The sequence below is a fragment of the Aquarana catesbeiana genome, linkage group LG10 (assembly GCF_042186555.1).
Source record: "Aquarana catesbeiana isolate 2022-GZ linkage group LG10, ASM4218655v1, whole genome shotgun sequence".
Lineage (NCBI taxonomy): Eukaryota > Metazoa > Chordata > Amphibia > Anura > Ranidae > Aquarana > Aquarana catesbeiana.
The window spans coordinates 229,864,648-229,877,380 of NC_133333.1; positions in this window are offsets into that span (position 1 = coordinate 229,864,648).

The window sequence follows — 12,733 nt, forward strand, 5'->3', positions numbered from 1 at the left end:
TCCTCAGAGCTGACAGGCTGTGGATCTGTGTGTTTACACACACAGATCCACATGCCGGCCCGGTTAACGGGCAATCGCGGGTGCCCGGCGGACATCGCGGCCGCCGGGCACACGCACCGGGTCCCGAGGAACGCGGCGGGCGCACGCGCGCCCCCTAGACGGCCGGGAATCCCAGGACGTCATATGACGTCCACCCAGGATGGGAGATCCCATCTGTGGACGTCATATGACTATGGGCGGGTAGGGAAGTGGTTAAATGATGGAAGCCAGTAGACCTTCACCTTATTCGCTAAGCGCAGGGTAAAATTCCCTTGCAATGTACAACTTCCCTTGCAATGGCTATTTGTCTTTAGGAAATTAACTCCAAAAAGTGTGGTAATATCACCCTAAAAAACAAAGAGGCAATATAATGTGTGCATTTATTTTAATGTTATTTGATATTTCTTACCACATAGCATACAATACATCCAAACACAGTAAATGGCTCTTGCTGTCCCTTTATCACACACAATTTGTTTCTTTGGTCAGCGCCTGTTAAAGCGGAATTCCACTCAAAAGTGAGACTTCTGATTATTTGTCTTCTCCCCCTCCATTACCACATTTGGCACCTTTTAGGGGGGAGGGGGGGGGACGGGTACCTGTTTTGACAGGTACGGTTTCCTACTTCCAGGAGACAAGGCCGTGGCCCCGTCTCTCGGAAATTCGGGCCCCTACTCCTTCCTCTGCTGCCGGACCAATTAGAAAGCACAGTGCGCTACACGCATCCGCAGTAGGGACCTGGCTGTGAAGCCAGAAGCCGGTTTCCCTTACCTGAAATGGTGGCGACTGCAGCCAACAGTCGATCAGAAGATCAGCTGGGGTGCCAACATTGCAGGCTCCCTGGACAGATAAGTGTCCATATATTAAAAGTCAGCAGCTGCAGTATTTGTAGCTGATGACTTTTCATTTTTCAGGGGCCTCCTCTTTAAGTTCATTCTCATAACTGATTATTCACTGTGATTGTATTTCAATACATTATACCTTCGACTAAATACATTTCTCATTTTTGCAGCCTGCCTGATAGTCCTTTCCTGTGCATGGCATGGCAGCATACTGATGGGTCAAACCTCACCTACCTACACCTACAAGGCTGACTACCTAGCACCAGAATCCTTTTTTTTATCCTTTAAGTAATAGGATGCAGCTACTGTCCCTAGCAAGAAATGAATTACTAATGAAATTCATGTTTGTTCTATTTTTACCCTTACCTGACTGCTTCCTTTGATCCTTTCCAAGCAGGTTCTCTGAAACTTTCCTCCCTGAATTCCTCATACCACAGGTGCTAAAGGGGTCCTTCATGAGGAACCCTATTCTGGTGGTTGTGGGGTAATGTCCAGTAGGCAGGTAACAGAGTAATGTAGTGTTCTATCAGTGAAGCACAGGACATGTGTTCCATGCTTTTATTTCCATGCTTTCAAACTGGCTTCCTGAGCCAGTGCATATGGGGATCATTACTTCAGAAAAGCCAAATTGGCTCTAGGTATTAAATCTGCAAAAGCGGCTGGACGTGGGAACTTGGATAACAATATGTCAGATATAAGCACTCAAGGCTGCAGAGCTCATTTTCAGGTTATTCTAGTCCAGGGCAAATCGCCAAGGTCAGAAATAATAAGTCTTCAATATTCTAAAACTTTGAGCAGCATGACAAACATTGTACTTCTTGGTTTCTCTAATCAAGAGGAAGAAAGCTCTAATTCAAATAAACAACAAGATGGTAGTGTCCAATTTTCCGAAGTAAGGGAGAATGAAATGCAATACCATCCTGAAGGGGGCCAAGCCAATGAGCGCTGCATTCTGCACCCTGATTGGGCAAAGCTTTGCCCAATCATGGCACAGTGTAAGCTGGTTGTTAAGGAGCAGGGCCAGGAAACCAGCCACAGCATTCTTAACAACCGATGAGGCATCAGCTCTTAAGGGGTTTCCCCCCGCTGACAAGCTGAGCAAAAAAAAAAGTGCCAGTTAAAACATAAGGAAAAAAATAATGTTAAAAAAGCTGCGCTAGGATATTGGCTGTATATGTCCACAAAAATGCTATGGGAACAAGAAAGATCCTTTAAATTGTTTATATCCTTAATATCACCACAGTGCTCACACACAAATGTAAAAAGTGCCCGACCACCGAAGCTGTAGATTCTACTTACCAGATGGCAAGCTTAAAAGGCAGATGGCTATAACCCAGCCTAGGCCTCTAAGCTTGCAGATGACCACAATAGGGATGGTAATTCAAATGGTGCAGATCACTCCTTCTGTCCTGCTATAGTGTTCGTTCACTCAATATGGTACTCAAGAGAAGAAAGTACTGGCCATAGTGTAATAACGTCTGAACATAGTTTATTGAAATACAGTATTGCACTTACAGTTAAAAGAAGTTTGCATCGCATAAAAGAATGCGGCCGGCTTAAACAAAACGGAGCCCGTCCTCCTACTCCGATCGCGTGGTGATGTCACTACATGCCTTCCTCCAGACGCGTTTCATCATCAGCAGACGTTGTCAATGGGAAACGGGCAACGCATTGACTCACCACCTTAAATAAGGAACCCAAGCTTCGCTCTGAGTCACGAGTACACGGACCAAGGGACGTCATATTAGGTGTGGGCAAATATCCCATACTAACGAGAGCGGGAATAATTACATCCACACGCCCCAACAGAGACCATTATCAACCATAAGACCTAAAACATAAGACAATCAATATGACTAACATATGAAAATAATAAAAGCTCAATGTGAATCTACCAGTGGATTTAATGTCTGGCTAATATAATATTGGTGTGTTTTTGAATGTGCTACACATTACTAAGCACACCCTATGTGAATTATGTTTAGTGAAAAATAAAAAAGTGACGTGAAATGGCGATGCATTCAAAATTATATAGTGTTTAAATAAATAATAAATAGTGTAAAAATAAGACTATAATATAGATAATAAAATTATATAACAAACTAGATTATTGTACTAAATGATAATACAAGTGTAATCCTAATTACAGCCATATGTCTATTGAGTAGATTATATGAATTTAATATATGTGACATATGGATTAAACATAATAATGTGATTCAGTGAAAAAAAAATAAAATAAAATATAAAAAGTAAAAATATTATAGTGTCACTAATAAATGAATGATAATATCTTTTTTATATAAGGTAGATCCTTATCAACACATAAGGTCATTAGGAATTGTCAATAAAAGCATTTACATCAGTGTCAATATTCAACCCATAAGGTGCATAAGTCTTCAGTTTATGAATCCAAGTCATCTCTAATTTGGATATCTCTCTCACTAATAAACTCCCCCTCCAATGTGGGCAAAACTTATCTGTACCCAAAAAGGTTGTTTTGGAGGGGTCCTTATCGTGAACGAGTAAATAGTGCTTGGACACTGAGTGATTCTTAAAACCAATTAAAATGTTAGTAATATGTTCATTAAGGTGAACTTGAAGGGGCCGTTTGGTTTGACCCACATATTGCAGGCCACAAGGGCACTGCAACATGTATACAACCCCCTCTGTAGCACAAGTGATAAATGGTTTTATCACATGTGATTCCTGTGTGCTGGTGGAGGTAAAGGTTGTGGTCCATCTGTGGGAACATGCACTCAACGAACAAACTCTTCAGCATCTACATTGATAGAACCCAGTTAGTTGATAAAAAAAAAAAACTGGGTTTTGGAGTTGGTTCAAAATATTTGGGGCTATACGATTCCTCAAAGAAGGTGCCCCTTTGAAGACAACTTGAGGTGTCTCTGGTAACGCCTCTCTGAGCACCCCATCACTTCTAACCACATGCCAATGTTTATAGATTAAATTCTTGACACTGTTATGCTGCATGGAATAGGTGGTCACAAAAGGAACCCCAAAAGAAAGGTCCTCATTTGCACGTGGTCCTCTTTCTACAAGCAAATCATCTCTATTAACCTATTTGATGGTATTCAAAGTCCTACATAGGGATTCTCTTGAATATCCTTTTTCCAAAAATCTACCTGTAATAACTTCTACTTGCACTAAAAAATCAGACTGGTTAGAACAGTTCCTTTTGAGTCGGAGATATTGGCATTTAGGGACCGACTCTAACCAGGATCGATGATGACAACTGTCCACAGGTATAAAGGAATTTCTGTTGGTTTCTTTAAAAAAAGTGGACGTGACCACTCTACTACCATTAACAGAGATCTTTAGGTCCATAAAATGAATCTCACTTTGGCCCATCTCATAGTTCAACCAAATGCCTCTCTGGTTGGTGTTAAGGGAGGACAAAAAATTCTCCAAGTCCAGATGCTCACCATCCCACAGGAGGAGGATGTCATCTTTGTACCTAGCCCACAAAACCAATTGGGGTATATCGTGGGCATAGATGACATCCTCCTTCCATTTGGCCATAAAGAGGTTCGCCAAACTGGGGGCATATTTAGCCCCCATAGCAACCCCCATAACCTGTCTGTAAAAATTATTGTCAAACCAGAAATAATTGTGGGAGGCAGCGTATTCCAATAAATCCATCAAAAACAACACCTGGTTTTGTGGGAGTCCAGAATCCTTATCCAAAAACCCCCTTACTGCCTCCAAGCCCAGTTCATGTGGGATTATGGTATATAAAGATGTCACATCTGCAGTGACTAACCACATCCCAGCTGTGACCTGGACTGTGGAGAGTAATTTGATAATGTGCCTAGAGTCCTTGACATATGAGGGCATCTTTTGAACGAGGGGTTGTAAATAAGAATTTATATATCTGCTTACCCGGGAGGTTAGTGAATCAATGCCACTAACAATGGGACGTCACGGGGGACAGACAGGATTCTTATGAATTTTAGGTAAATAATAAATGGTGGGTGTACGTGGGGCTCTGGGTACTAAAAACAATCCCTCCTTTTTATTGAGGATCCCCATTTGACAACCCCTAGTTACAATAATCTCCAATTCTTTCAGGTATTTACTTTTAGGGTCTGAAGGGAGCAATGTGTAGGTATCACGATCATTTAAGATCCTGTACATCTCGGTCATGTAGTCATGTCGATCTAGAACCACAATCCCACCTCCCTTATCAGCTGGCCTTATAACTAAATCCCTATTTTTTACAGAGGTAATCAATACCTTCCTGTAATGTTTTATTTAGTCTGGCTTTTTTGACCTCCAAAGGGTCTAGATCTCTAAGCATAACATCCCTGAAAACCCACAATGCAGGAGCCAATGTGCCAGGGGGATTGAATAGTGAAGCATTAGATAGCCCCGAATGAACAAATTCAACATCTCTCACCATATTGTCCCTAATAGGATTATTGATTATATATCGCTTAATGCTTAATTTCCTGACAAATTTATGGATATCCATATAAGTATGAAACTTATCAAGCCTGGTAGGGGGGACAAATTTAAGACCCTTATCTAGGATAGCTTTATATGTAGAATGTAGAATATAAAAAAAGATTATTCTTAAAATGAAGTCTAAATCAGATATGTCTGTGTGTAAAAGTAGCTTCAATGTCTTGAAATGTGTGTGTGTGAATGTGTCTTCATGGAGAGCTGAAGTGCATGTCTGCCAAAAACTTCTGTTACAAGCTATTCTACTCCTAAATAGGGATGAGCTTCGTGTTTGAGTCAAACCCATGTTCGACTTGAACATCGTCTGTTCGGTCGTTCGCCGAATTGCGAACGATATGGGCCATTCGCGCCAAATTCGAGTCACGGCCCATAATTCACTGCGGCTTCGCAGTGCATTGCTGGCTGATGATTGGCCAAGCATGCACTATGACCCGCATGCTTGGCCAATCACATCGCCGTCTGTACAGAGAGCTGTAATTGGCCAAAGACAGGGTGGCCCTCCCCCCTGTGTGAAATGGCAAGGGGGTACAAAAGCGCTAAAAAACTGTCAAAAAAATTAAAAATTACAAGAGACAGTTTTTGACAATTCCTTTATTTAAATGCTTCCTCTTTCTTCTGTCTTCTATCTTCCTTCGGTTTCTTCCTCCCTCTTCTTCTTCTGGTTCTTCCTCCGGTGTCCTTGTCCGGCATCTTCCTCCATGGCGTCGGCGTCTTCTTCCCTTCTTCTCCTCCGGCCGCTCCGCATTCATGATGGCATGGAGGGAGGCTCCCGCTGTGTGACCCTTCTCTCTTCATGCTCTTCTCTTCATGCTCTTCTCATTGGCATTCCCCGTGAGGCCACAGGGAAGTCCCGTCAAGTCACTGTGCGTCAGAGGGGGCGGGGTCACCAGGTGGCCCTGCCCTCCGTTATTTAAGAACCGTCAGAAGAGGAGAAGCATCACACAGCGGGAGCCTCCCTCCATGCCATCATGGATGCGGAGCACCCTGAAAAGAAGATGAAGAGAATTAGATGAAGAGAAGAACATCAAGAGAAGAACATGAAGAGTAGAGCGGGAGCCTCCCTCCATGCCATCATGGATGCGGAGCGGCCCGAGGAGAAGAAGGGAAGAAGACGCCATTGCCATGGAGGAAGATGCCGGACGAGAACACTGGAGGAAGAACCAGAAGAACAAGAAGAACCAGAAGAAGAAGGAGATGGAGGAAGAAACTGAAGGAAGATAGAAGAAAGAAGAAGCATTTAAATAAAGGAATTGTCAAAAACTGTCTCTTGTCATTTTTAACATTTTTGACAGTTTTTTTTGTGAAATGATAGGGGTACTTTTGTACCCCCTTACCATTTCACACAGGGGGGGGAGGTCCGGGATCTGGGGGTCCCCTTGTTAAAGGGGGCTTCCAGATTCCATTAAACCCCCCGCCCGCAGCCCGGCCAGGGTTGTGGGAATGAGGCCCTTGCCCTCATCAACATGGGGACAAGGTGTTTTGGGGCTACCCCAAAGCACTCTCCCAATGTTGAGGGCATGTGGCCTGGTACATTTCAGGAGGGGAGGAGCCACTCTCTCGTACCCCCCTCTTTTCCTGCGGCCTGCCAGGTTGCATGCTCGGATAAGGGTCTGGTATGGATTTTTGGGGGGACCCCACGCCGTTATATTTTTAAATTTTGTCTGGGGTTCCCCTTAATATACATACCAGACCTGAAGGGCCTGATATGGAATTTAGGGGGACCCCCCACATCATTTTTTTTTTTTAATTTTGGTTCGGGGTTCCCCTGTGGGGAATTTCCATGCCGTTTTTATCAATGAACTTTTATGTGTATTGTCGGACCGGCAAATTCATTAATAGCTGCGAGTAGTTTTAAATTTTAAACTTTTTTTCCTTTGAAATGTCATTTTGCTGTCAGACTGTTCTGAACACGGGAAACATGTGCCCCTTTACAGGCATACTATAGACACCCCCAGGTACGAAATTTAAAGGGATATTACACTTTTATTGTTTCACTTTAAGCATTATTAAAATCATTGCTCCCGAAAAAACGGCCGTTTTTAAAACTTTTTTTTGCATTGATCCATGTCCCCTGGGGCAGGACCCAGGTCCCCAAACACTTTTTATGACAATGCCATGAATATAAGCCTTTAAAATTAGCACTTTTGATTTCTCCCATAGACTTTTAAAGGGTGTTCCGCGGCATTCGAATTTGCCGCAAACACCCAAAATTGTTTGCTGTTCGGCAAACTTGCGAACAGCCGATGTAAGAGTCGAACATGAGTTTGACTCAAACTCAAAGCTCATCCCTTTTTACAAGTTAGTGTAGTGTGACCTCTGCACAGTGTTCAGCTAAAGCTACAAGTTAGTGTAGTGCGACCTCTGCACAGTGTTCAGCTAAAGCTACCTGTAGAAGATCGGTGGGGTTTTTCTGATCCTATCCCTACCGCAGGCAGTTACATTATTTACAAGTTAGTGTAGTGCGACCTCTGCACAGTGTTCAGCTAAAGCTACAAGTTAGTGTAGTGTGACCTCTGCACAGTGTTCAGCTAAAGCTACAAGTTAGTGTAGTGCGAACTCTGCACAGTGTTCAGCTAAAGCTACAAGTTTGTGTAGTGCAACCTCTGCACAGTGTTCAGCTAAAGATACAAGTTAATGTAGTGCGACCTCGGCACAGTGTTCAATCTAAAGCTACCTGTAGAAGTTTGGTGGTGTTTTCCTGATCCTATCACTACCACAGGCAGCTACATTATTTTACCATTAGTGTAGTGTGTCCTCTGCACAGTGTTCAGCTAAAGCTACCTGTAGAAGATTGGTGGTGTTTTTCTGATCCTATCACTACCGCAGGCAGCTACATTATATAAACGTTAGTGTAGTGCGTCCTCTGCACAGTGTTCAGCTAAAGCTACAAGTTAGTGTAATGCGACCTCTGCACAGTGTTCACCTAAAGCTACAAGTTAGTGTAGTGCGACCTCTGCACAGTGTTCAGCTAAAACTACAAGTTAGTGTAGTGCGACCTCTGCACAGTGTTCAGCTAAAGCTACCTGTAGAAGATTGGTGGTGTTTTTCTGATCCTAACACTACCGCAGGCAGCTACATTATTTACAATTTAGTGAAGTGCAACCTCTGCACAGTGTTCAGCTAAAGCTACCTGTAGAAGGTTGGTGGTGTTTTCCTGATCCTATCACTACCGCAGGCAGCTACATTATTTAAACATTAGTGTAGTGTGTCCTCTGCACAGTGTTCAGCTAAAGCTACCTGTAGAAGGTTGGTGGTGTTTTCCTGATCCTATCACTACCGCAGGCAGCTACTGTACATTATTTAAACGTTAGTGTAGTGCATCCTCTGCGCAGTGTTCAGCTAAAGCTACCTGTAGAAGGTTGGTGGTGTTTTCTTGATCCTATCACTACCGCAGGCAGCTACTGTACATTATTTAAACGTTCGTTTAGTGCGTCCTCTGCACAGTGTTTAGCTAAAGCTACGAGTTAGTGTAGTGTGACCTCTGCACAGTGTTCAGCTAAAGCTACCTGTAGAAGATTGGTGGTGTTCTCATACTAATACTACAGGCAGGCAGTTGATTTTGCTAGCTGCAGTATCTATCTATCTATCTATCTATCTATCTATCTATCCCAGCTTAGTGCAGCTACATCTCACTGCAGGCCATTAGTATGTCTGGAAGGCCAACAAGGAGAGGCAGACAGTCAAAAGCCAATAAAAGAGGGCAAGCAGGCTCTGTTTCTAGAGGCAACAGTGCTGGTCATGGACACGATGCATCCTCATCAGCACCTGGCCGTGGGACATGCTTGGCCTTTTTTTTGGCAGCTGGCCGTGTTGAGCCGCAACATGCGGAAGACTTGGTCGAGTGGATGACCAAGCTGTCCTCATCCTCCTCATCCTCCTCATCCTCTCTCACCCATACTCAGGGTACTTTGTCTGGCAAAGCAGCTGCCAACCCGGCCTCTTCTCTCGGGTCAATGGAATCAGTCACTCCTTCCCTAGCCCCACCATGTCCTCCTAAGGAGTCCCCCAAACTGTTTGACCACAGTGTTGGGTACATGCTCCAGGAGGATGCCCAGCGTTTTGAAAGCTCCAATGATGGTACTCAGCTAGAGGAAGGCAGTAACGTGAGCCCAGACAAAGGGGGTGCCCAAGAAGGACAGAAATCTGGCAGTCATGTTGCCCCTGCTGCAGCATACTGCCAGGTTTGCTCCAGTGATGAGGAGGGAGGGGATGATGAGGTCAAAGACTCCACGTGGGTGCCCGATAGGAGAGAGGAGGAGGAGGAGGCACATCACCAATGAGCCAGGATGCCCTCCAGGGGCCAGCTTAAGGGCAACACACTGACTGCATCACACCGCAAAGCTCCGCATGTGCAGGGCACTGCTGTCTCTGAGTGTTATTCCAAAAGTTCTTTGGTGTGGGCCTTTTTTGAGATGAGTGCATCAGATCGCAACGCTGCTATTTGCAACATATGTCTCAAGCGTATCTTGCGTGGCCAAAACATCTCCCGCTTGGGCACCACATGCTTGACCAGACATATGTTGACCTGCCATGCAGTTCGTTGGCAAGTGTACCTAAAAGACCCACACCAAAGAAAAAAGAAGACCTCTCCTTGCTCCTCATCAGCTGAGATCTCCAACCCCACTATACCTTCAGTCCTCTCTGAGACCTGCACTGAGAGGAATGAAGGTGTAGAATTAGGTGTGTCACAGCCAAGTACTTGTGGGCAATCTGCTATCGGTACACCAATGTCAGATTGTACCAGGCAAATTTCCCTGCCCCAGCTGCTGCACTGCCGAAAGAAGTTCGCTCCTAGCCATCCACATGCCCAGCAGTTGAATGCTAGCTTGGCAAAATTGCTAGCACTTCAACTGCTACCTTTTCAGTTGGTAGACTCTGCCCCCTTCCGTGAGTTTGTGGAATGTGCGGTTCCTCAGTGGCAGGTACCCAAATGCCACTTTCTCACGGAAGGCGATTCCGGGTCTCTACCGGCATGTGGAAGGCAATGTCCATGCCTCGCTGGACAGGGCGGTCAGCGATAAGGTGCATATTACCGCTGACTTATGGTCCAGCAGGCATTGTCACAGAGACGTTACCTAAGTTTCACAGCGCATTGGGTGACTCTGCTGGCAGCTGGGAAGGATGCAGGACAAGGTGCAGTAGTGTTTGAGGTTGTTCCACCATCACGCCTCCAAAATGCTACTACTGGTGATTCTGACACCTCTCTCCTCCACCCCCTCCTCTTCTGCTTCCTCCATGGCCTCTTCCTATGCTTTGTCCTCGGAACCAGCGGTGCTCCGTAGGCATTCAAGGGGCTACGCAAGTACGCAGGCCAAAGATGCCATGCGGTGCTTGAGCTGGTGTGCTTGGGGGACAGGAGCCACACTGGGGCAGAGGTTCTGTCAGCTCTGCAGGGGCAGGTTCAGAGGTGGTTGACACCATGCCAACTTAAGGCAGGAATGGTGGTTTGCGACAATGGCACCAACCTCCTCTCCGCCCTCCGACAGGGACAAATGACCCATGTGCCCTGTTTGGCTCACATCCTTAACTTGGTGGTGCAGTGGTTCTTGGGCAGGTACCCAGGCTTATAAGATGTCCTGAGGCAGGCCAGGAAAGTCTGTATGCATTTCCACCGGTCATATAATGCCAATGCTTGGCTGGCTAACCTCCAAAAGGAATTTAACCTGCCCAAGAACCGCCTAATCTGTGTCATGCCCACCAGGTGGAACTCAACGTTAGCCATGCTGCAGCGGCTGCACACGCAGCAGAGGGCCATCAATGAGTACCTGTGTGACTATGGCACCAGGACAGGGTCAGGAGAGCTTGTTTTTTTTCCCCCACGCCAGTGGGCCATGATCAGGGATGCATGCACTGTCCTGTCACCATTTGAGAAGGCCATGAAGATGGTGAGCAGTGACAGTGCATGCATCAGTGACACTGTCCCCCTTGTCCACCTGTTGGAGCACACGCTGCATGGAATAATGGACAGGGCACTTGAGGCAGAACAGAGGCAGGAAGAGGAGGACTTCCTTAGCTCTTAAGGCCCCCTTTATCCAGACAGTGTTCCTACCTGCCCGCCGATCACACAGGAAGAGGAGGAAGAGGAGTATTGTGTCAGCATGGAGGTGGAACCTGGCACTCAGCATCAGCAGCAGTCTTTAAGGGATCATTTACAGTCCCAAGAAACCCATGGACTTGTACGTGGCTGGGAGGAGGTGGCTGCGGATCATGTCATCCTTAGTGACCCAGACGACTCTGGACCGAATGCCTCAGCAAACCTACGCTGCATGGCCTCCCTGATCCTGTAAAGCCTGCGGAATGGTCCTCATATTTGTGGTATCAAGAAGAGGGATCAATACTGGCTGGCAACCCTCCTTGATCCACGTTACAAGGGTAAGGTTGCGGACCTTATCTTGCCGTCGCAGAGAGAGCAGAGGATGAAACATCTTCCGGAGGCCTTGCAGAAAGGTCTGTGCAATGCGTTCCCAGAGACTGGGAGGTTTCAAACTCCTGTTCCTGCACAACGTGATGCTGAGGCTTCAGTCAGTCAAAGAAGGAGCAATGGAGAAGGTGGCCGTCTGACCGATGCGTTTAGACAATTTTTTAGTCCGCAGCCCCAAGGTATGATCGGTTCCAGCAACCATCGCCAGCGTCTGTTTTACATGGTGCAGGAATACCTAGGGGCAAGATCTGACTTGGACACCTTTCCCACCGAAAATCCTCTGGGTTCCTGGGTCTTGAGGATGGATCACTGGCCAGAGCTTGCACAGTATGAAATTGAGCTACTGCCCTGTCCTGCATCCAGCGTTCTTTTGGAACGCATATTCAGTGCTGCTGGAGGTTTTGTAACCGATCACAGGGTGCGCCTGTCCACCGACTCGGTCGATCGCCTGACCTTCATAAAAATTAATCAGCCTTGAATCACCACCAGCTACCAAGCACCTGATGCTGATGTAACCGAATAATTTTTTTTTTAAATGTCAGATCCCTTCAAGACTGCCTATGCTGATGCTGAGTGACTATCTTGTTATGCTGATAGCTTGTAAGAATGTTTTTGGTTCTGGGCGCCGCCACCAGTGGCTAAGGCCCAATTTTTCAGCCCCTGTTTAACAGGGGCGTGTAATTACAATTTTTGATGCAATATTTTACAGGAGGGCTCATTCCTGCGCTCCAACTAGAGTATCTGTGAGGGGTTGCAGTGTTGTGGCACCAGTGCCTAAGGCCCAATTTTTCTGACCCTGTTCAACAGGGACATGTAATTACAATTCTTGATTTAATATTTCACAGCAGAGCCCGTTCCTGCACCCACCAAGAGTAACTGTGAGGGCTTACATTGTTGCGGCAACACCAACACCTAAGGCCCCAATTTCTGCAGAGTATATAGGGCAGGC